At 33.5% G+C, this 26,083-nt stretch overlaps 1 long non-coding RNA gene across 2 annotated transcripts; it reads right to left on the bottom strand.

Annotated features, from left to right (window-relative positions):
- Positions 1 to 1,752: 1,752 nt before the first annotated feature.
- On the bottom strand, positions 1,753 to 25,878 carry LOC123687260. 2 transcript variants are annotated; one of them, XR_006749000.1, is made up of 4 exons: positions 25,800 to 25,878; positions 25,554 to 25,738; positions 2,088 to 2,233; positions 1,753 to 2,036 (listed from the first exon to the last, which is right to left on the bottom strand). It is a non-coding gene; the product is annotated as an uncharacterized LOC123687260 (long non-coding RNA). The 2 variants fall into 2 exon arrangements; XR_006749006.1 differs by having other exon boundaries at positions 1,754 to 1,921.
- Positions 25,879 to 26,083: the final 205 nt, after the last annotated feature.

The following is a 26,083-nucleotide window of genomic DNA, read 5'->3' as shown; positions in this document are numbered from 1 at the left end:
TTTCCCGTTTTGAAAGTAATTATATAATATATTTATTCTATATCGGCTTCAGATTCATTCAAATACATTGAAAAATATAGTTTGTGAAATTTAAATAATATATATCTATTCTACCCATTGTAATTATAATTTTGCAACTGAATATTTTATAAAACTCTTCACGATTTGATCCTTGTATCGGTCATCAACTGTTAATTCTATGTAATCATTGACGAAAATTGCGAAACATATGAAATGTTAAAATGCTTTATTTTGACAAATGCGAATAGTAGGACAACAGGTATTTCTTTACGCTGAACGTAATGTATCTGCCAAACATTTAAAATACATAATATATATTCGACTGATCGGGGTAAAATTGTAAATATTTATTCATTTAATATAAACTAGAATCATAACAGGAATGACCCAGTTACAAGGATTCATAAAAAAAAGGAAAATTTAAAGTGGATCATCAACATAAACTATCAAATATAATTTTTCAAATATGGGCTATATCACAAAAAATGACTTTGTACCTACAAGTACAAAGTATAATTAAAAGAGTGAGTAATAAAAATGTGGGATTCTCAAATTAATTTCCTCAAATATATTTATATTATATTATTTCATTTATTCAATTATTCTCGGCTTGATATTTCTACTCTCCTTGATATCACTAGATAATAAAATAAGTATAATAAGATTTATTTATAGTATTCATATTGAAAAATCATAGATATACCTAGCTACACCTCTAATACTTATAATGCCACCTTTTTTAAGAGATTCGCTTCTAGCATTTAGCGTTTATTTTATAAGTGTACCAAATTGTTTCGAATTGATAATAAAAGGTAATATTAATTTATAGTATTCATAATAAAAAATCATATAGTTATAGCTACATTTTTAATACTTATAATGGCATCATTTTTACGAGATTCACTTCTAGCACTTTGAAAAATTTCGCGTATATATTTGGTGTACCAAATAGTTTCAAATTGATAATGAAATATACCTAATAGTAATTTATTGTATTCATAATAAAAAATCATATATACATAATTACATCTCTAATACTTATAATGAGATCTTTTTTACGAGATTTACTTTTGAGACATTTTGAAAAATTTCGTTTAGATATTTGGTGTACCAAAATGTTTCAAATTTATATTGAAATATACCTACCTAATATTAATTTTCAACTCTGATCTCTTGATTTTTAAAATCTTTTTGAAATTTATCAGTACCTAATGCAACTTTACAACAGAAAAATCAAATTTTCAACAAAATATTCCCATAATTGATTTGAAATATTCACCGAACAAGTTGAATTTTTATTTTTCGGAATAACTGTGAATACCTATAACAGATGAGAAAATATCTGTTCATCAGGTACCTCGAAAAAAAACATCAGACGAAAAATTCAAATTCGATTATAAAGTCATCCGAGACGAACCGTTCGTACAGAATTTTAAATTTTTTACCGTAAAATACATCTCTGCTATGAAAAACAGAGGTTTCCATTTGAAATTCCAAAGTTGACCCCCTTCCCCCAACAAGGGTGGAGGAAATAGAAGAAGCTCTAGCTTAAGGGAACTTCCCCCTTGAAAACTTTTATTCGAAGCATTTTTCCCTTTTTCGGGAATTTTTACTGATTCAACTTGAAAAATCATCCGGTATATCAAAGAAAAATTTGAAAAGTGGTGGTTGATTCAAAATTTTCATCAGATATCGTGAGAATAAACATTTTATTGTACCACTTCATTTCATAAATTTCATAAATTTCTCTTAAATTTCTTGAATTAAATTTCATTCAGAATGATTCTGCTTCTGATAGAGTAGACAAAAGTTGTCAGCTTCCAATATTTATCCTATTCAAACTAATGATGCGAAAATGATGATTGTTATATAGAAACCACAACTGCCAAAAATATACAACCTGAAATAAATATCTTGTGACTGAAGGTCATAAACAAATTTAGCAATGGTCAATTTGTTACTCATGCGGCATATCCATTTAGACTTAGGACAATTTGTTGCCATAATATTCCCAACTACAATAATAGTCTTAAAATACTTTTACCAAGTTATTATCTGAAACTTACCTGCAATGGTGCTGTTTCTACAACCTATTTTGGTATCCTTTCTTTTACGGTCGATTTACTTAGCTTTTGGGTAATTTATGACTTTTTCGGTCACTGGAATAGAATGAGTATCCATCGCCAAGTTATTTTTGAATACCTTTATAATCCTAGAAAATATACTCAATATGTATTAATTATTAATTAATTTACCTTTATAATCCTATAAAATATACTCAATATGTATTAATTATTAATTAATTAGTAATTGTAATTATTTAAGGGGTTAATATTTTCGAACTTCCTTGGATATCCTTCGGTGTAATGGATACTGAGGATTATACCATTTAAGTGATAATTTATTTTTCACACCTTTTCAGGACAATACAACACTTTTACACAAAGGATTATTCCAAGGGTTGATATTCTCAAAGTCCTTTGAATTCTTCGAGGTGACAATAGTTATATTCATAAAAGAACGATTTTTTTTAAATTTTGGCAAACATTGAAAAGCCATATTTACCTTATCAATTTATAAGAAACCTCACAAGTGCAATATAAAAATAAAAATAATTAGGTAGTTACCTAATATAATGATGAAGCTCTTATACTTTTCGCATTACTTAAAGCCTTAGAAAGAAGAAAGAAAATTTTTTTCAGATTATTGGGTTTGGGCGTTTCAACTGTCTATTCAAGATCACCTTTTGAAGACGGTAAGTTCAATATTACATTATTTCGTGAATAATGAACCTATTTTGAAAATTGTTGTTGACTGGGTTGTGTACAGAACATGATTAACTTTCAAACTAACCAACAATCGTTTTCTCTTACCTATTCAAAAAATGTTTTTCTCGGGACAACCTCATCATACAAATTTGTCCCCCTCAAAACAAAAGTTGAGCTGTTTTTTCTAAAATTTTCGTTGCCACAGTATGCTTTATCTTTTAATGAATAAAATCATTCCAAGAGAGTAATGATCGGTCAAGCAGAAATTAAAAAGAAACACACTGTATTATTTAATATTATTTAATTTATTATTCTTAGGCGATGGATTTTGGATTATTATTCCATCATCAGGTCAGCTGAAAATACAAAACGATAGATAGGTATAAACTGTGTCCGTAAAGTATGGAACAAATTGATTTTTAGCTAAACAGACCATTTTAAGAAATGATTCTGAAACACGTCGATTTTTTATTTTAATTTACCCCATTTTAAAATAATATAATATAAGGGTAAATTACTTTCGAGTAATGACGTCACCGTCTTTCTTTTTAATGGAACACCCCCATTTTGTCCCAATTTTCGGATTACTCTAGCTGAGCTGATTCCAAAAATGTATCACATGTTGATTCCAATTGGTACAGGGTGGACAAAAATACAATAGTTTTGTGTGTGCTCATAAAGTAACGCGTAACATTCTTTATCAGTTAAATTAACAATATTATCAAAAATACTTATTGTCTAGCGGCAAATGGTTTGAATGTAACACCCTGTAGTTTGTTACATTTTTAGATTAATAAAAATGAGCTGTTTCCAAACATGTTCGGTACTTGTGGTCTAGCAGACAGAATATGAAAGAAATTATCTCTTATTTTTATACATTTTATTAATCTAAAAATGTAACAAACTACAGGGTGTTACATTCAAACCATTTGCCGCTAGATAATGAGTATTTTTGATAATATTGTTAATTTATCTAATAAAGAATGTTACGTGTTACTTTATGAGCACACACAAAACTATTGTACCTATTTTTGTCCAGCCTGTACCAATTGGAATCAACATGTGATACATTTTTGGAATCAGCTCAGCTAGAGCAATCGGAAAATTGAGACAAAATGGGGGTGTTCCATTTAAAAAAATTGACGATGACGTCATTACTCGAAAGTAATTCACCCTGTATATTAGATTATTATTTCAAAATACGGTAAATTAAAATAAAAATCGACGTGTTTCAGGATTATTTCTTAAAATGGTCTATTTAGCTAAAAATGTTCCATACTTTACGGACACAGCGTATATTGCAACAGTTCGACAGGTCATGAGAAATTTCATGAAAAAATTACATAAACTTTCGTGTTTTCAGATGTTATACAAGCTAAAACGATAACTGTAGGTACATTCAAATTTCTGCAGTAGATAACATTTTGGTTCCATCAAAAGATTCTAGCTATCCAATGGTAGGTATATCACAGGAAATTAAAGCCGAGAACATTCCTGATTTACGAAAGGTTAAAACATTCCAACATTCGATGATACCACTGATTCACTTAATGATAACAGCTCATTTACATAAACTTTCAATCACTTCCTTCTCGAAAACGGATAAGTTCATTGAAGAGATACAAATGTAATTAAACGATATTTCTCATTCATAGTTTCAAATTGATAGCGGAAGCAGGTATAGGTACTGATAGTAGATTCCGTTTACATCATCGTAACGTAGGCCCATTGATGAAAGTTCTGAAACTATCGTTTTCTAATTTATGAATGAAGAAGTCACAGAGAAACAATTAAGGAAATGATTTCAAAGAATGCCGGCTGTTATTGATGATCATCTCGATCAATGAAGATATAGTATGGAATTTTCATGAATGAATTCGTGGAAACCATTGATTCTATGTTTACGACACCCATAAATACTATATTTACCTAATTATTTGTGGTTGTTATGTCCAAGAACTGAGAAGTGATTTACAGGGAGGTCAATTCGATACTATACAAGTTCTTTCAATCTATACAGTCTTTTCAGAAGGTTCAGATCTGGGGATTTGTTTCATCCTTATTACATTTTAGCCTACGCTTATGAATAGGTATTCACCGCTTGACCTTATTTACAAGCTACTTAATTGACTTGACTTGAAATCAGGTCAAGCTCAAGTCAAGTAGTAGTTTTTCAATGTCAAATCAAGTCAAGTAATTATTTATACTTGAATTCTATCAAGCTACTTATTGTTAGCATTGTGTAGTATCACATCAATAAAATAATGAAAAAAGCACTATTATTTATTAAACTATACCTACTGTATTAAAGAACCAAAAATATCAACTATTTTGAAATGGGAACCGAAAATAAATCACTATGAATATTAATGAAGTAAAAAATATGAAAAAAATACAGTTTCTTAATATTGAGAACACTGTTTGATGACATGCATGATTAGACTTTTAGTTTTTGCTAGCTTAATTTTGAGCTAGCAGAAGCCGCGATTTCTCTGACAATTTGAGAGGAAAAAATGTTCCAATATTTATATATTATAAATACATAAATTAGCATAAAATTTTGGCCAAGAGTAAATCTAAAGTTCCAAAGTGGTTCTGCTAGCTTCCTAATACTCCCCTAATATCCTTGAATATTTCCAAAAGCGAGATATCGCTGGGAAAGATTCACAAGAAGGGTAATAGATACAATAATATTACAATATTTTATATGAATCTAAATAATAATGATCGAGTTGATTGTTACTGCAAAGATACCTACGTGAAAATTCACTGTAAAATAGAGGGCATCAAAAAAAAAAATGATTCTGTTATGTGAAATGAATATCAATAAATCTGAAATATTCTGCCACTTTAATTCATCAATGAAATTTTAATTAATTTTTTTTATTCAAATTTACAACTGTTTTTAATGAATCACCCTTCATTGAGTCAGCCTTTGTAGTTGTTCTCAACCTACAGCCACCAAAGAAATTTTATGATTTTATTATTTTTGCGTAGATTTTTCTAGAATGGAGGAATAGGTACGAAAACTTTTTCCGAACTTGGCTAAATTTATCAACGCAAAGTATCTTCAGTTCCTGTTGAAAGACAAAAAGCTGAAATATAGGGAAAAATCCATAAGATGCCTCATGTGTCTAGAGTCTAGATCCCTGAAGGATTTTAATAAAATAAAAAATTGCCAAGAGCTAATTTGATCAAAATCGAATGGGCGCTTTCAAGTAGTTATGAAAATATAAATAATTACTAAAATACACCTTTAAATGCTGCGTCGTTTTTACCATATAGGTATAGAGTAGAGCGCCGTATTTTAAACAATTCAAGGCGATTTTTTTATGAAATCAACAAAAACCTTTGGTGAATTCGAGAAGGTTATTTGGAATTCAAAAATTCGATTTCATATGAAACTGGAAAGATGCCTGTGAGGAGTAACAGATGCTCCTTCAAAAAAATTCAAAACCCTACAGTTCCCAAAAAAAAAACCAAATGATGGCTCTCAAATGAATATATAACTTATTAAATCCAAAATCTTGGAGAAATATTTACATAGTAATAAATGAATTTTAAAGAGCCCTCAGCTGCCAAAAATATTAGATCAATTTAATAGCAGTCAATGAAGTACAATTGGAACGGCGAAATTTTTAGAGACAGCGAAATTTTTAAAGACGGCGAAATTTTTAGGGACAGGGAAATTTCAAGGACGGCGAAATTTTATTTTGGCAAGGTGCTCTTGTCTGAAGGCAGCCCTGATCATTGCACCATTATTTTATGTTTCTATACCATGATTTAATTATATTTTTCATATCTCTTCCTTCGAAGAATGATATTTTCTATTTGGTTTCTCAATTTTGAGACAATGAAATATTTTCTACAATAATTTCGAGCATATCCATTGAGGAAACCAATATCCCTAATTTTTTCAGTCAAATTGAAAAAAAAGTACATCGTGTAATATTTTGATCTCCACAGAATTTGTAGCATTTTTCATAAAAATTTTGAGCATGATGATATCATGATTCATCAAAAATTTCTGACTATATCTATAACACATCCTAATAGTTGGTAAATTAAGCCTAGAAAAAGATGGTTAATGATATCTTCTTTCAATAATTCACGACGAAACTGTCATTATTGTGGAACCAATACGACTGGTATCATTCAAAACAAAGATAAGAAGTAATGAGAAAGAGACTCATACTGTTAATTCAATTACCAGATTTGTGACGGTTAATATAATACTCCCTTTGTTTCTTGTGGTTTCTTTAATTAGTTCTAATGCGGTAGACATTTCTTCATCACGTTAAATATTTTCCAAATGAAAAGATCTCTAAATACTGTGAGATATTTGAGAATCATTAAAAGAATATTGCCGGCAAAACCGCAAATCAAAGATAATTCACTACGGGTAGATGTCTCTCATCAACATAATGTGATTTTTAACGAGCTGTTAAAAAATAGTAATTTACGTAACAAGTCCGGAAAATAGGGTTTTTTTGGACGAATAGACAAAATTCCAGGACGAGCGTAAGCGAGTCCTGGAAGTCTGTGAGTCCAAAAAAACCATTTTCGGGCGTGTTGCGTACAATATTTTTTCGGCAACCATGTAAAATAACACTATCGCTGCTGCTTTCAATATTTTATTGCGAGTGCGATCAAAAAACACGCAAATTTTTGACAACTAATTTCATATGAACTGTCAGCCGTTATCTCAGTTTCTATGGATTCTATGATTCTTTTCCGGCCTAGTCCGGGAAGTACGTACTTTCCGGACTAGGCCGGGAAATGCTACTTTCTCAAAGAAAAAGCGTCCGGGAAGTGAGCATTTCCCGGACGGTTGCCGAAAAACAATTTTTCAATTTTGTAAACATTCTCTGAACGCATGAAGAAATAGTAAAAATATAGGAAATGAAATACAAAATAACCACACGTTGAGAAATTCCAATCTGAAGAACTAACCTACTCTGAAAAAAAAGGGTGTTCCTTTTATTAAAGAACAAAGCAAGCATAAAGTTGATTTCATTGTACTTTTTCATTAATGTAGGTAATACAATTTCATTCCTTAACGTATACCCATATTCATTAATTCTATGAATTCTGAAATTGATGTTTCGTTGAAATATTAATTGTATAGAAACACTTTTTCCATTAGATGTAAAATGATGCATCAACTGCTCCGTACAATTTCAATGAAAGTTTATAAATTATTGGTACAAAGTACAACCGATCGAAGAATAAACCGAACATTGTAATAATGAACAGTTCATTGATTCAATAGAAGTTGTTCCTTGATACAATGACCAAAATTCATCCATATGACGAACGACTGTTCTTAATATTGATGTTTCTGTTCATCGGTTGCAAAATGATGAATTAATTCATCAATACAATGAACTTTTTCATTGATTCTATATACACTTTCAGTTCAGTGAATGTATATTTCAATTTCTTGCAAAAATCCCAAAAATAAAAGAATGACAGAATTAATACAAGGTTTTTCACTAGAAGGTTTTATTTTGAATAGGCCCACTATTTGGACAGCTATCATCTTTTGACATTTGACAAAAGTAAAATCTACCCAATTACTAAAAATGGAACGATACACACTTCATGAAATTCTTAAAATTCACTACAAAAATGGTAAATTGTGAAGTCACAGTTCCCAAAACTAAAACACTTTTGGGTCGTCATGAAGCATCTTCTCGCCTTAGTAAAGCTGATGAAAAAATTTTAGATGTTTGGACAAGGTATAGTGATGTGAACAATAGAAACCATGTACGTTCAAGAACAACTGAGAATATTACTGATGTAGCAACGAAAAGATTGGATTTTTACGAGAATATATACTATCAACAACAACAAATAACAAAAATAACCTTCACAATTTTTTTCTCTAAATTTCAATCATTTACTCCTTGCTATACTACCTATGTTTTATCTACAAAAAAAAAAAGAAAATTTAAAAAGCTCCTTCTGGGTGTTGCTGTTTCTTTTTCAGTTAGTATATTTCTGGCCGTGTTAGAGCTAATCACAATTGGCAACAGGGATCTTGTGATTTAACACCTTTAGAATTTTTTGGGGGGCACGTGAAAGATGAGGTCTATGCCAATGATCCACAATCGAGGAGTTAATTTTATAAAAAGGATATTGTGCTGCTGGGGTAGCCTTGGCGACCCTTTGGCTCAGGTATATCGTTTTCCGTCAGGCGAACCTTCCTCTATACAGGGTGTTTCCTAAACATGCGGCAAAAATTCAGGGGGTTGTTCCTTGGACTATTCTAAGAATATTTTATCCTTTGATGATTTTTGAAAAACCTATTTGTTTCGAAGATATAGGGGAAACAAAATTTCAGATAATAACATTTTATTATGAAAAATTACATGAAAATTCAACTCAACCTACAAAAACTGTTGAAAATGGCCACCTCTAGCCAGCATACAAGCATCCAATCTTCTCCTCATTGACTGCATAGCGATTCATAATAGTCAAAGATAAAATGTTAATTGCTAATACATCACAAAACGAATTCAAATGAAAACCGTGTTTAATCTGTATTCCTTTACCATCTGCACTTATCAATTTTTAGTCAAAAAACTGGCCGTTTTTAGTTTTTGGAATGTTGTTAAACAAATTTAAAAATAAATTGTACCTACTTAGTAAACACAGTGCGGTACGCATTTTTATTTAAACTATTATTAATTTTAAAAATATGAAAAATGTTGTTCGCCCTGTATCTTCGAAACAAAGAGGTTTTTCAAAAATCATCCAAGGACTAAACATGCTTAAAATAGTCCAAGGAACAACCCCCCTGAATTTTTGCCGCATGTTTAGGAAACACCCTGTATACAAAGAAATATGCATCCATTGATTTTTCTTAAAATGCACTCGTTTTTTTAATATCAAAGTGAAACCTCTTATTGGAAAACCTTTAGATATAACTCTTTAATAGTAGAGTAATGAGATCATGATTTTCATTAGTTGTATTGCTTGTCCAATTGATTAATTGATGTGAATTAGGATGTAGGATGTTGTTTAATTTTCGAATGTTAATGACAGTCTCATTGCTCAATCCCATAAGGATATGGTGTAGGAGTTTCTTTCCATTCATTCAATTAGGTATATTTGATGTTCATGCATTCAACTGATCCTCTTTTACGCAATAATCGACGAGTAGCAAGTGCATTATATTAATTTTAGTATGAAGATGAAATCCTATCCAATTCTTGTATGCCTTATAATGTTTACCCTTCTTTAATTCTCTCTGCAATAGGTTGGTTGATAGTGTTAAAGTCTGATTCTCACAATCTAGAGTCATACTGCTATTTCACGTGAAAATAAATCAATTTTTCTGGAAACATCGTTGGTGGAGCTGGAGATTCATATCAGGATGGGAAATCGCTCTCTCATATAAGGTATATACAGGGTGATTCATCCAGAAAGTCTGATCTCTAAATTGTAGGTTCTCAAAATATGATGACCCTGCCTGACATCTATGCCAATGCTCCACAATCTATTCAATAGCTAAAATATAGAATTCGTGAAGTTATCAAAGACAGCCGCAAATATTCGAATTGGTCATAGAAAATTTATTGAAAAGGATATGGTGGTGTAAATCCTAGCCAATAAGCAGTTGGCTGATATCGTTTTCCATCGTTATTGGCATACCTTGCACATTATTATGAAATAAACATCCACTGATTTCTCTGAAACTCTACTCGTTTATTTATTATATCAAAAAGAAACTTCTTATTGGAAAATTCTTGTGATGGTTTTATTTATCAAAAATGTAAAATCGAAAGAAGCTACTGTTAGAAAATAGTTATTTGTTTTACTAAGCAGCAAAGTAGTAGATTGATTGCCGCGGCTGATGGTTCATAGCCAAGCATAGCGAGGCTTGGAATGGTTGGTTGCTATGGAAATGTAACGGGTGTTTTTCGAGGTATATAACTTTGAGTTGGCATTACTGTTCAAGATGGCGACCAATTTAACAGCTGTCAAGTGATTTATTCTCAGTTTGGTTTGGCAATTTATCATGAATAGACTCAAGTCTGAACAACGCTTGCAAATAGTGCAATTTCATTTCGAAAATAATGGTTCTGTGCAGAATACGTATCGCGCACTACGTCCATTTTATTTTGTTTAGCGATGAAGCGCACTTCTGATTGAATGGCTACGTCAACAAACAAAATTGCCGCATTTGGAGTGAAGCTAATCCTCAAGTGTATGTTGAAAGACCGTTACATCCAGATAAACTGACTGTTTGGTGCGCTTTATGTACTGGTGGAATCATTGGTCCGTACTTCTTCAAAAACGATGATGGCCAGAACGTTACAGTCAATGGTGATCGGTATAGAGCCATGATTACTAACTTTTTCATTCCTGAATTGAACAACCATGATGTCCAGGAGCTGTGGTTCCAACAAGACGGCGCAACATGTCACACAGTTGTGAATTGGCCTCCAAGATCTTGTGATTTAACACCGCTACACTATTTTCTGTGGGGCTATGTAAAGTCATTGGTCTATGCGGATAAGCCACAAACCCTTGACCATTTGGAAGACAACATTCGCCGTGTTATTGCCGATATACGGTCACAAATGTTGGAAAAAGTAATCGAAAATTGGACGTCCAGATTAGACTACATCCGAGCCAGCTGTGGCGGTCATATGCCAGAAATCATATTTAAAATGTAATGCCACAAGATTATCTTGCGAATAAATAAAATTCATGTCAATCGAATAATCCATCGTTGTTTTATTGCAGTTTAAAGTTCTATAGCTCTAAAAAAACACCCTTTATGTCCATAATAATTACAGTTTGATGACTTATGAAATATCTGACACTTTTTTGGAAAAATATCGGATATATTTATATTATGGACAGTGATAGCGACTTAGAAGTACTTACTCCTCCAGAAATAGGAGAGGTGGCAAAAATGTTGATTGTCAGAAAATGTCGGATGTCGAATTGATTATAATCATTTTGCTGCCTAGGCAGAAAAAGTAATACTTTTCTGGTTGATATTTGTCTGCAAAATTAATATTTGCTGTCAATCGGAGAAAAACAATTGTAATTTACGTAATAAATAAGTGAAAATAAGAATAACTTGTATTTAATATCAATCAAATGAATTTCGACCGAGTAAAACAAATAAAACGATATTTGATAAGACCATTGTCCCCGAGCAAGCAACACAAAGGCGCCACATGCCTATATTTATGAATTTTAGGATCCAACATGTGCATTGCAGCAAGGAATACGGGGTGTGCAAGTCACGGTTTCCGATACACGGTTGTTTACTCAAGATCTGGGATGGCGCCAGCGACCGGTGTCCCTTGTCAAAGACGGTAAACGTCGCCTACTACTACTTTTTTGACGGGTCGGAGATCCGTCAGAAGAGTCTGAAGCAATTACGGAGTTAATATACAGGGCCTCGATGTTTTGACATGTCGTTTTTGAATGTTGCCATAACGTGTGAGGGATAACATTCCGGAAGGATCGGATTGATGCTATACCAGGCTGTTGATGTTAGAAACTGACGAGACACCGAAATTTTCAGTCAGTAATCCCATAAGGATTACTAACTTAGTGAAAATACCACTCTTTGTAGTAAAATTATAGAATTGCAAAGAGTCAGATTTATTGAAATCGAATAGGTGCTCTCAACTTTAGTTATGAAGACAAAATTGGTACTATAAGGCTTCTTCAAGAACTACGTCGAATTTTTACTAGCATCGTACTTTCAAATAATGCAGGACGATTTTTCATGAAATCGACAAAACATCCTTTGATAAACTTGACAAGGTTAATTTTAAGTTAAAAATAAGATTTTGATATGCAGACGTCGCACGGCATATATTTCTGCAATATCATGCGCACTTAGACTAAATAAGGGGATTCTTCGAGCGCCGAAAGACTGTAGCATTCGCCAATATGACTTTATTAGTAGTTTTCTCACATATCTATGAAATCTATTGGTAGATTTTGGTAGTTTAAGAATAGTTATTTATAATACAAGTGCAGAAGGCATTGATATTCTGGGTATATTGGTAGAATGAGCCTTCTGTACGAGTATTATACATTATTTTCTCTAATTCATTGCATTTTCATTGAAATTAATGAAATATTTCCATAAATATATTTTAGTGATTTTTGCATAGAAAAATGTTGGTTGGCAGAACTGATTTCTTTAAGGTAATTTGATGAATTGACAGATAAAGCCGTAGCGGAAAGTTCGGAGTGCCAACATAGAATAATAAAATATAACCATGAAAACTGTGCGTTTCTGATATATTCTCGCACGATTTTGTTCTACAAGATGTGGAAGAATGAACGGAATAACCACAGAATTAGAGAAATATCTTTCCAAACTTGGCCAAAATGGCCAAGGACTTATCATATTATCAACGCCACCATCTTCAGCTCCTGTTGAAAGACAAATCTATAATGGATGGAAAATTATGAAATCAAACAAAGCCTGGAGGTTTCTCAACATTATATTAATTTTTTTATTATTTTTTATTTAGTTATGATTAGTGATTTAATTTATGTTTCTATTTCAACAAAGTTGATATTTAAGGTTCTTTCATGCAAAATGTTTTATAAATTAAATTGTTTTTTGCAAGGTTCTTCCTCATTTCATCATTTTTTCATTGATGTGACACTACACAATAAAACTGCTACAAATCAAGTAGCTTGATATGAATCAAGTACTTGATAAATAAATACTCGACTTGACTTGAAATCAAGACAACCTCAAACCAAGTAGCTTGAAAATTCAGCCAAGCCATGATTCCCTAAGGCTGGGATAAGCCACCTCACATTTTCTAGTCAATCTCATTTTCACTGTCTACTTTACAGTAGGCTGTAACTACAAGCGCTCCCACCAGGGTAAGTTGCTGACCTCGGGAGAGGATAAATTTCAACCTAACCTTATCTAACCTAACTGTCAACCGTGAAGTTAAAATGCGAGTCAAGCCAACAAATTAGAAAATTCCCAGTTTCATTCGCACCCCAATCCATAAATTTCTTCAATTCCAAGGGTCTCCTTGATATCACATCGACAAATTAAAACGAAACCAAATTAATCGCCGATTGCATCTACCCGCAACCGCCTCGAAATGTTTTACACGTCACGTGACGCCGCATCGCATTAATCCCTTTCGAGCCGAAAAAGAAAAAAGTTTAAGTAAAAGAGGAAGCAATTACCATCAGATATGATGATTTCTACGTTCGTATAATTAGATCTTATCGAATCGCGTGTTCGTTCGATAATTACAACGCTCGCTCGCTTTGTCGTGTTTTCGCGCCCAGGTTGGCCAACCTATCGGCCTGTAATGACACCAGATGAAACCCGGATGTTGATGACGTCTTTGGTTGTTGGTTGGTGCTGACAGGAATGTCACAATGGGAGGATTTGGCGATTTATGAGATTTGAAAAATGATTGTGAACACCTTAAAATAATGGTTTTCCAATACGAGTTTTCGTTTTGAATAGGGATTCACGGCTTGTTTGATTTTCAACCTACTTGGCTTGAACTTGACTTGATTTCAAGTCAAGCTCAAGTCAAGTATTAGTTTTTCAATCTCAAGTCAAGATGGTTACAATGTGAAGCTACTTTGCTTGATGAATCCCTAATCATGTGATAGGTATGCTAATTTTGAATGCAAATCTACAGGATGATATTTTTTTTTGGAACTTGAGAACTTCTTTTTGATGGACCACTGGCAGTTTAGAGAAATTTAAAAAACACTTTGATCCATACCACACTTTTTGCTTTCGTGTAGTTATGTCGTATGTGCTACCGATTTCGAGAAAATAATTTCAGACAATTCTCTACCAAACTATAGCGAATATTGATAGGGATTGGATAAACGTTTTTATTCACCACAAAAAGTAGGACTATTGCCACTAAATATTTTTAGATGGTTTTCTAGAAAAACTCGAACTCGACTCTTTTTATGTAGGCCACCCTGTAGATCTAATTTTTTGATATATGCCCAAGGCAAGCTACATCATAATCTGACAGTAAACAACTTTTCAAAGGTTACAGAACTGTTACAATTGATTTCAAGTTGCAGATAAAAGGTTGACGTCAGTTTGACAGACATAAGACATTATCTAGGCTTCAGTTCATAGAATGAAGTAAGACTGACAAATGGACCCATAAAATTGATCTGCTTTCGCAAAAATTATCGCAAACTATTATTTGTAATAGAAGGTCTGTTGGATCAGTCAATTTTATACATAAATTCAAATACATATAATACTTAGGGATTCATCAAGTCAAATAGCTTGATAGTTTAACCAACTTCATGACTAGAAAATAAAGCTCGTAATAAATTACATACTTTAACTTGACTTGACTTGATTTGAGATATTTATTGCTTGACTTGATATCACGCTACTTGATATTACTTGAGCTTGATATACACGATACGCACGTCATATGGTGGAGTCAGTGTCGGTGAACTCGTTCAAAAACAATTATGACAGTTGACATTCAAGTGAAAGGAACCATTTTGTGTAATTTTTTTTTCTCTCCAGATCGTCCGTATCATATTTCGCTCTTCAAGCACTTTTACTTTGTTCTCTTCTTTAAAAAAAATAATATTTTTCTGTGAGTTTATAGCCATTGCCTAAACTTCAATGTACTCGTGCGCACTTAGACAAAATGATCTTCTGAAAATTGAGCAAATGAAATGGTTTGGCATTATGAAATAAAGAAATTCCTGACTGAATCAAGTGCTGACAATTCTGAATATATTTCAGAATGGTCGGCTAAGATGGCCAAAGATTTTTTATCAACGCCAACATTTTTAGCACCTGTTGAAAGACAATTTTCCAGAGCTGCTCTGACTGTTTTGTTATGTTTTATAGTGATTTTATTTGTGTTTCTATTTTGAAATAGTTGGTATTTTTGTTTATTGTGTACGAAAAGATTCATAAATTAATTTGTTTTTCTCATTTCATCATTTTTTTGATGTGCTTATAAAACTGCTAAAAATCAAGTAGCTTGGTAGAATGTACATACTAGATTTTTTAAGTACTTTATAAATAAATACTTGAATTGATATTGAAAAATTACTACTTGACCTGAATTCAAGTAAAGTCAAGTAGCTTGAATATAAAGTCAAGCTAAAACTACTTAATTGTGTTTCATGAATGCTTCAACGTAAGCTTAATTATATTATCAATTCACAAAAACGATGAGTGCTGAAAAATTATTGAAATGGTCAAAGAATGAGATAAACTACTGAACAAAAGGTGTCTACCACATTCACCGAAAAAAAAAATAGAAATATAACCCGAACGACTTCAACAAAAAAAATAATAGTTTCGCCCCTGTTATCAATCATCAGGCAACATCTAACAAAACCCCTCTCGACCGCCTAATTAATAATTCGTTGACTCAGGCTCAGGCCCACCCAAAGTATCACTTTTTCTTGTTCAATTATTCACCAAATGTAATACTATCTCGTCGAGGTAGAAATTTTTATAAACTGACGAGAATGCCGGAATAATCCGACGTGTTATTAGTAGATTATGATCCCTTAATGTAGAGAGATGGTGATGTGAGGAAATGAATGGAAGTATCGAATGCAGCCTGTATATTATGGGGAAGAGGACAGGAGCGGATTCGATTCTTTTTTCTGTTCAAAGAGTTCTGTGGGTGCATCGTAACAATAAAATTGATAGAGTATTATATAGGGTGTTTTTTTCCGAGGTATATAACTTTAAGTTGGCATTACTGTTCAAGATGGCGACCGATTTAACAGCTGTCAAGTGATTTATTCTCAGTTTGGTTTGGAAATTCATCATGAATAGACTCACGCCTGAACAACGCTTGCAAATAGTGCAATTTCATTTCGAAAATAATGGTTCTGTGCGGAATACGTATCGCGCACTACGTCCATTAGCGATGAAGCGCACTTCTAGTTGAATGGCTAGGTCAACAAACAAAACTGCCGCATTTGGATTGAAGCTAATCCTCAAGTGTATGTCGAAACACCGTTACATCCAGAAAAACTGACTGTTCGTTGCGCTTTATGGGCTGGTGGAATCATTGGTCCGTACTTCTTCAAAAACGATGATGGCCAGAACGTTACAGTCAATGGTGATCGGTATAGAGCCATGATTACTAACTTTTTCATTCCTGAATTGAACAACCATGATGTCCAGGAGCTGTGGTTCCAACAAGACGGCGCAACATGTCACACAGCTCGTGCCACAATTGATTTATTGAAAGACACGTTTGGTGACCGCCTAATTTTACGTTTTGGACCTGTGAATTGGCCTCCAAGATCTTGTGATTTAACACCGCTAGACTACTTTCTGTGGGGTTATGTAAAGTCATTGGTCTATGTGGATAAGCCACAAACCCTTGACCATTTGGAAGACAACATTCGCCGTGTTATTGACGATATACTGCCACAAATATTGGAAAAAGTCATAGAAAATTGGATGTCCAGATTGTACTACATCCGAGCCAGTCGTGGCGGTCATATGCCAGAAATCATATTTAAAATGTAACGCCACAAGATTATCTTGGGGATAAATAAAATTCATGTCAATCTAATAATCCATCGTTGTTTTATTGCAATTTAAAGTTCTATAGCTAGAATACTTTGAAAGTTGAATCAAGGAAGAAATTTAAACGAGGAAAAATCGCAATTTAAAATTTTTTTTTGTTTCTACTCCACACAGTCAGAATTTGCGGTTTTTCCTAATTTAAAGTTATTCCTCGATAACTCTTCAAGTATTTATTTAAGGTATGGAGTTTGCTCAAGTGACCCCCCTCTGCTTATACGTAGAATTGACTGAAATAAAAAAAAATAAAGGTTCTAATTTAAAAATATTGAGTTTTGATTAATTTGAGTTGTCCAAGTTCATCATCTTCTCATGAACACTCTCTACATTTTTTATGCGAACCGCAAACAGTCTCATAAAACTACATATTGGCAGAATCGAAAATAAAAAGGTGTTTTTTAAAAATGCCATAATATTAAAAAAAATGTTTATCCTCGTCGCAACAATTTTTTTCATAAGAATCCCATTAACTCTGAACCGTTGAGTTTATACCCAAGCTATGGCATATTGCTCAAATTATCATTGAATAAGCTATCCAATGATGCAATAATATACTGGGTGCGCCATTTGAAATGAGAAAGTTGTAGTCTGTTTCCGGTATAACAGGAAGTTGTAGAGGTATGAAAATATTTCAGGGAGTAAAATCAATATGCAAATTTTGAGCACAAAATTATGATTAGTTCCTCATAAACATCTAATAGGCTATCACGGTGAATCACCCTGTATAATAGATCACAACAGTTCTGTGCGCACTAGCGCTCAGAAAGTCAGTAGTTTTCTCGAAAGTTTAACATCCTCTTAGTTTATAATCAGGAAAGATTCTATTTGTAGCGTTTTTCATAATTTTTCGAAATTTAAAGAGCGTGCATGCTAAAGAAAACACTTATTCATCAAATAATCTTCGGTATCTACGACTTCTTTTCTCAATCTGAGACCTAGAAACCTCTAAAGATGCCAACTACCACAACTGTAGACTTTGGCCTTCTAGCATTAGTGACATTAGTGTGGTCTAGTCATACAACTATTCAAGCATAAAATTTCCTAACTCTGTTGAGGAATTGGGCCCTAAAAGCTTCAACTTTGTAGATGAACAAAGAAGTAATGGCAGTTAAGGCTCATGATTCAATTTTTTTTTTGGAATGGGTTTCAATTGTTATACCTACCTACTCACTGTCTTCATTCATTTATTGTAGTTTTCCACAGAAAAGTTGACATTACGTTCAATTATTCAAAATGGCATCAATTGTGTGAAAGCTCCTTATACCGACTTTGAGGTAGGTAGATAGTTTAGTCCCATTAAAAGAATATTGTTGACAAACCGCAAGTTACACAGACTGATTTACAACCCAAATTGATCTTAGACGAGATAAATTCGACAAAGTGAATGAAAGGCGCCGCCATTCATAAGATATTCATGGAAAGATCAAGAAGAATATCGAAAAGAGAGAGGAATACACTGATAGACTCAAAAACGAACGAGCACTCCAAAACACCAAACTTCACGTCAGTGTTTTCCTCATTTTTTTTATTAATTAGATAACTTGAGAGCTCAGAGTAGATAGAATATTATAAAAAACTGTTCTTGAATAGAAATGATAAAATTTAAAATTGTTATAATGGCACTCTTCATGATATTTTTCGATATTTCTTGTGTCTTTTTGAAAACCTCATGAGAATGAAGTCTCAACAAACAGAAATAAAATCACAAAATGAAACGCAAAAGATGTCACCTTAAAAAAAAAGATGAGTTAAAGAGATAAATGCATTATCTTTTTTAGACACACTGGCTTCAAAAACAAGACCATCTAGAGCAGGAACATTATTTCCAAAGGTTTCTAAGTGTACGAAAAATTCCGAAAGAACGACGCACAACATCAAAGGGAAATTGGCTTCTGCTGAATTTGCTCGATTCTTTTCAATTTTTTGATGCTCATCAAATGCTCTCCTGAAAACACATCTATTATGTATGTAAGTATTTCTTGTCAAACCTCATATTTCTATGAGAAATACATACATAATAGATATTTAAGTTTTATTCATGAGATGTAAACATCATCAATTGATATTCATATCCCACAAAATATCAGAAAATAAATGAAATTCCACCGCTCAATTTTCTGAAAATCTCTGAAGAACTTGATATCTTGTGCAAGAATAATTTTTTTCTATAGTGGACTTTTATCAGCTCTATGAAAAATCGATGCATAGTCGATTTGGTTTTAATATCCGAAAAAGTTTCTTCACAATGGCCTTTGTGCCTTCAGGCTTTGTTTGATTTCATAATTTTCCATCCAGTAACTAAGACACATGAGGCATTCTATAGATTTGTCGCCTAACCTGTTGCGTGTTTTTGTTACTGTAAGAGCAGCTCTGGAAAATTGTCTTTCAACAGGAGCTGAAGATGCTGGTTGATGAAAAATCCTTAGCCATTTTAGCAAAGTTTGGAAGGATATTTCTGAAACTACCAAAATCTACCAATAGATTTCATAGAAATGAGAGAAAACTAATAAAGTCACACTGGCGAATGCTTCTAAGCGCGCACGAGATTGCAGAAATATATGCCGTGCGACGCGTGCATATCAAGCTCAAGTAATATCAATTCGCTTGATATCAAGTCAAACAATAAATATCTAAAATCAAGTCAATCCAAGCTCAAGTATGTAATTTTTCACGAGCTTGATTTTTCAAATCAAGTAGTTGGTTCTTTGTGGAGATACTCGTGAATTGAGTGAAATATCGTATCTCTGATACGTTTTCATTTCCGCGCGCTTCATGTCAAATTTGATTGTTCATGTTTGGGACAAAATTTGCTTACTGAAAATGACATAATGCTCCCTCTATCTAAAGGGTGTTTTTTTAGGGCTATAGAACTTTAAATTGCGATAAAACAACGATGGATTATTCGATTGACATGAATTTTATTTATCCGCAAGATAATCTTGTGGCATTACATTTTAAATATGATTTCTGGCATATGACCGCCACGGTTGGCTCGGATGTAGTCCAATCTGGACGTCCAATTTTCGATGACTTTTTCCAACATTTGTGGCCGTATATCGGCAATAACACGGCGAATGTTGTCTTCCAAATGGTCAAGGGTTTGTGTCTTATCCGCATAGACCAATGACTTCACATTGCCCCACAGAAAGTAGTCTAGCGGTGTTAAATCACAAGATCTTGGAGGCCAATTCACAGGTCAAAACGTGGAATTAGGCGGTCACTAAACGTGTCTTTCAATAAATCGATTGTGGCTCGAGCTGTGTGACATGTTGCGCCGTCTTGTTGGGACCACAGCTCCTGGACATCATGGTTGTTCAATTCAGGAATGCTTTATTAAGTTCAACGAGCACGTTGCCAAGTGTACGAAAAATTCCGAAATTTCCGGAATTCCCAAATTCGCACAAAACATTCGAAATCTTCACAAAACGATACGTATATCAACCCTATCGTCCCCTGGATCTTCGCCCGCGTTATCGCGAGCGTCAATCGCCCTAAATACGACACTGGCATGGCCAGCAGAATCGTTTCAATGAAAGCTGTTTGGACTCCTTGTAATCTAATGGCTTGCAGAGCTGGAAGCGTTGAAACGAAAGCCGATTTGGTCGGATGATTGACACCGCATCCCCTTCATGGCCCCCAGTGATCCTTTTTCGGATTCACACAATGTCAGGGTATTAGTATTATTCGTTGACTGTTGTCAGTGCTTCGGAATAATGTGAAATGAGAAGGAACTCAGAGTAATAAACATAGATAGAGCGAGCATATGTCATTTTCAGTAAGCAATTTTGGTCCCCAACATGAACTATCAAATTTGGCATGAAGCGCGCGGAACTTAAAACATATCAGTGATACGAGATTTCACTCAATTCGCGAGTTTCTCCGCAAAGAACGCACTTCTTATGTTCCATAGCGAATCAACGTTTCATATTAACTCGAAATATATCGAAATAAATACCTAAATATATCAGAAATTCAGAAAACAAACTTCAAGCGCGCCAAACGACGTGAAACAACCGATGACACTAGGAGAGCAAAAGTTGCCAAACCTTGAATTTGAGCAGGTGTATACAGAAAATAATAAATAATATGCTGATTATAAATTCGACAATTAGGGAAAATATCGGATTCCAAATATTCAAATTTGCAATATTTAATCAGGAATCACTCAAATATAAATTTCATTCAATATAATATACATTCATAATGTTATAGTAAAATTGTGGATTTGAAAATATATCACAATCCGACAATGCAATCTAACCATGTTGGGGACATGTAAAAATTGCGTATACTCCCTCTATCTATGTTTATTACTCTATGGGTAGGACCAAGCGAAGCAAGCTGGAAAAGGATACCGAATGGGAAACAAAGAGATGAAAATAGTAGAGGAGAAGGTGAAAATATGGAATATGCTCGTGATATGGAATACCTTGGTTTTGACCAAGTGACCAAGTGTTGTCCTCTATCAAAATATACATAAGTGTACAACTTTGCTTTCACGTTGTTTTTCCGAAATTCGAGGCTTTGTTGTAAAAAACTGATTAAACATTTACGATTCAAAGTATTGTCCATCGCAGGCCAGTATTTTCTCCCATCTTTCGGACAGCGTTCGAATCCTGCGTTGAATAAACTGGCATCTTCTGAAGCAATCCATGAATCGATCAAATTTTTACTTCTTCATAAGACTGGAAGTGCTGGTCAGTCAGGCCGTGTGCGATTGATCAAAACAAGTAATAGTCCGAGAGAGCAACGTCCGTATAATACGGCGTGCAGGGTAGGACCCATTTCAAAGTTCCCAAGAATGTCTTGATCACTTTCGCAACATGGGGTCGAGCATTGTCATGCTGTAAAATCATTTCATTATGTCTCTCGTTGTATTACTTCCTTTTGTCTTTCAATGCTCGGTTCAAACACATTAATTGCTTTCGATAACGATCGCCTGTGATTGTTTCGGCCGGTTTCAACAACTCATAATACACTACACCGAGCTGGTTCCACCAAATACTAAACAATAACTTGGAACCGTGAATATTCGGTTTGGCCGTCGATGTTGAAGCATGACCGGGATATCCCCATGATTTTCGACGCATGGGATTATCGTAATAAACATAATAAATTTTTCGCTCCAGACACAATGCGATGCAGGAATCCCTTGCAAGCAGGTGTTCACAAGCAAACAAACGCCGTTCAACATCTCTCGGCTCCGACTCGTACATCACCTAATTTCCTTGTTTCTGAATCATTCCCATGACTTTTAGGCTTTTTGAAATAGCTTGTTGGGTCACTCCCAATGATCCTGTCAATTTTTGTTGCGTTTGACACGAGTCTTGATCAAATAGTGCCTCCAATTTTGCATCTTCGAAAACCTTCTGTCTTACATGCTGGTCTTTGACGTCAAAGACTCAACCTGCAGATATTTGCATCATACTTACTGATGAAAAGTAACCGCATGATTTTGTTCTGTACTCTGAATGAATCATTTCGTGAAAATAACGACATCTTTATATGAATAATGTTGAACGCGAATAGAACTATCCAATGGAAAATAGAAAAGCTGTTGAATGAATGAAAAGTAGGTAGATTGTTTTTTCGTAATTGACACTTCGATTTACGAAGTTAAGTGAAGAAATCATTACAGTTTTTAGAGGAATTTATTTCGAAATAAAGAAGAAAGGAATGGAGTGATGTTAGAATAAAATAATCAGGTGGAAAATTATTAGCTTTCAATCTCTTCGAACGTTCGAACCCATCCTTTCATAATCTTCTCTTTTCCAGCACGGTTGATGATTATTCATCACAGATGTTCAGTGATGGCAACACAAAGAGATCGCCATTATTGTATAAATCCTCCATTACTATGGTGGGTCCTATATTACTTCTGGATTATTATTTCATATTTCCCAGTGGCGGGCAAGATGTGGGTCGAAAGGAAAAAGATAAAAATTATTAGTGTATAACAGATAGGGATTCATCAAGCCAAGTAGCTCGACATTTTAACCAACTATTTGACTTGAGGGAGCATATGTCATTTTCAGTAAGCAAACTTTGTCCCCAACATAAACTATCAAATTTGACATGAAGCGCGCGGAACAGAAAACATATCAGTGATACGATATTTCACTCAATTCACGACTATCTCCACAAAGAACCAACTACTTGACTTGAAAATCAAGCTCGTGAAAAATTACATACTTGAGCTTGGCTTGACTTGATTTCAGATATTTATTGTTTGGCTTGATATCAAGCTAACTGATATTACTTGAGCTTGATATCTCGTGCGAGATTAGAATAAATGAGGGCATTCCTCGAGCGCCGAGAGACTGAAGCATTAGCCAGTGCGACTTTTTTAGTAGTTTTCTCTCATTTCTATGAAATCTATTGGTAGATTTTGGTATTTTCAAAAATATCTTTCCAAACTTGGCCAAAATGGCCAAGGATTATTCATCAACGCCAGCATCTTCAACTCCTGTTGAAAAACGTTGGTCCAGAGCTGCTGTTACAGTTACAAATACCCTTAAAAGGTTAGGTGACAAATCTATAAGATGCCTCATGTGTCTTAGATCCTGGAAACTAAGAAATCAAATAAAGCCTGGTGGTTTCTCAATATCAAGAAACTTTATCGTTTCATTGTTTTTTATTTTGTTATGATTTATAGTGATTTAATTTATGTTTTTATTTCAAAAAAGTTGATATTTTCGGTTCTTTTATACAATAAGTTTAAAAAATAAAATTGTTTTTTTCAAGGTTCCTTCTCATTTCATTATTTTTTTATGACACTACTCAATAAAATGGCTAAAAATCAAGTAGCTCGATATGATTCAAGTACTTGATAAATAAATACTTGACTTGAGATTGAAAAACTACCACTTGACTTGAGCTTGACTTGAAATCAAGTCAAGCTCAAGCAAAGTAGCTTGAAGAATGAGCTAAGCCGTGTATCCCTTATCAAAATAGACACAAAAAGGTCTAGTGAGATACGGGCTTAACATAATATCTGTCAAACTAACCTTAATATTAGTATATTCTAAAACAAGTTGCAGAATAGGCTCCTATTCCAACACGCATGAGTGTTGGAATTGCCTTCTGCAACGAGTATTAGACGATATTTTCTCTATTTCAGTCAAGTTTTGTGAAATATTGTCGAAATTCTATGAAAAATTCAGATTATACATCCTAGTGACATTTGTATTGTATCTTGGCAGTTGGCGTGACTGTTACGAAAATTGACAGATTACGGAATTTCAATTTGAATCGTACGTTCCGAATTTTGAAATAATTTATAATTACGCATAAAATTCGTGAATTATATGTTACGAAATCGATTTAACACCACCAGAATCAAGATAAATTTTGAATGAAGTTGTAAATCATTTCACTATATCCAAATTATATTATATTGACAATTTGACGTCTATTGAAATTTGATAGGATCGGAAGTCAGTGTAGACAACCACAAAACGAAAAATATAACTGAAAACAATGCTGTAATGAGTTCATTACAGCACTGTTCTTAGAACTGTAATGAACTCATTACGATACTGAAATAGAGAAACTAATATACCTATCCAGGAATCTTCAAAAACACCTTTTCAAGTGCTAATTCACTGAAATCTCATCTACAGTCATAAAAAAAAATTGTTTTTTCAAACAGAATGAAAAAATTAACTACGTCTTTGGTCTCTTTCACATTTGGTACCCGCCAATGGAGCTAATGTACCAATATTTGACGGTACATTGGGCCAAAACAGATTGCGGATGATAATATGCGAAGGTTTGGTATCATGTTTCGCTTTTTGCCCTGTTGGGAATGCGGTTTTTCGGATCCACCCTATAGTGGTTATGCCGGTTATGAAATATGGGTTGACAGGCCCTTTGTAGAGCATCAACGGAGATTAGAGTTATATGGCGAGCTTTATGTGGGTGTATGTTAGCTTCTGTATGAATGGTTCAAGGTGAGTATTCAGCTCATTTCTGAATTATTCATTCAACGATGTAAATACGAAAATTTTGCAGAAGATACCACACACTTTATTGGAAAACGTGGCCCCCTGTAAAATTGGCTGAATTTTTGATGTTATAGTCCAAGTCATTCCAAATAAAAAAATGTTTAGCTCTTCCCTCCAAAGAGTTATTGTGTTTACGGCTCTTCATCAAGAAATAACATGTTAAAATTTTCTTACCTTGTCAGTTCTTTCCCTAACACACTTTTTTTTTAAATTTGGGTTCACGTTGAGTTCCTATTCAAATCAGAGAAGTCTTTTAAATCTTCCCATACTCTCTTAAAGATAATTCCAATAGCAAATGATCAGTGAGAATTCCAGACTTCTGCTCCAATATAGGTAAAACAATACATCAGATATGAAGTCTGAAAATAATAAATAATTATGAAAATCTTTTCGATACTCATCATTCAGCATACGGTATACCTATTTATGAAGAAGAACTAGCTTTTTCGGCGAAAACGAAAGAAAATCTTCAATATTTGTCAAGAAGTAAGTCAAAGAGAATTCTGTGCTTTTAGGATGAGCACTGATATGAAATTTACCAACCTTCGAAGATTTCGTTCAATTCTAGTTTAATTTTTATGTTGACGTAATCTGAATGATGAAAAATTTTCAAATCTCAGAACTTATAAATACAATTCAATGATTATCAAAATAGGAGAAAATATAAATCACCAAAATTCCCAATCGTTTTTCATACACATCCA

This window comes from Harmonia axyridis, chromosome 1, assembly GCF_914767665.1.
Source record: "Harmonia axyridis chromosome 1, icHarAxyr1.1, whole genome shotgun sequence".
NCBI classification, from domain to species: Eukaryota; Metazoa; Arthropoda; class Insecta; order Coleoptera; family Coccinellidae; genus Harmonia; species Harmonia axyridis.
This window is presented reverse-complemented; position numbering and strand designations above follow the sequence as displayed.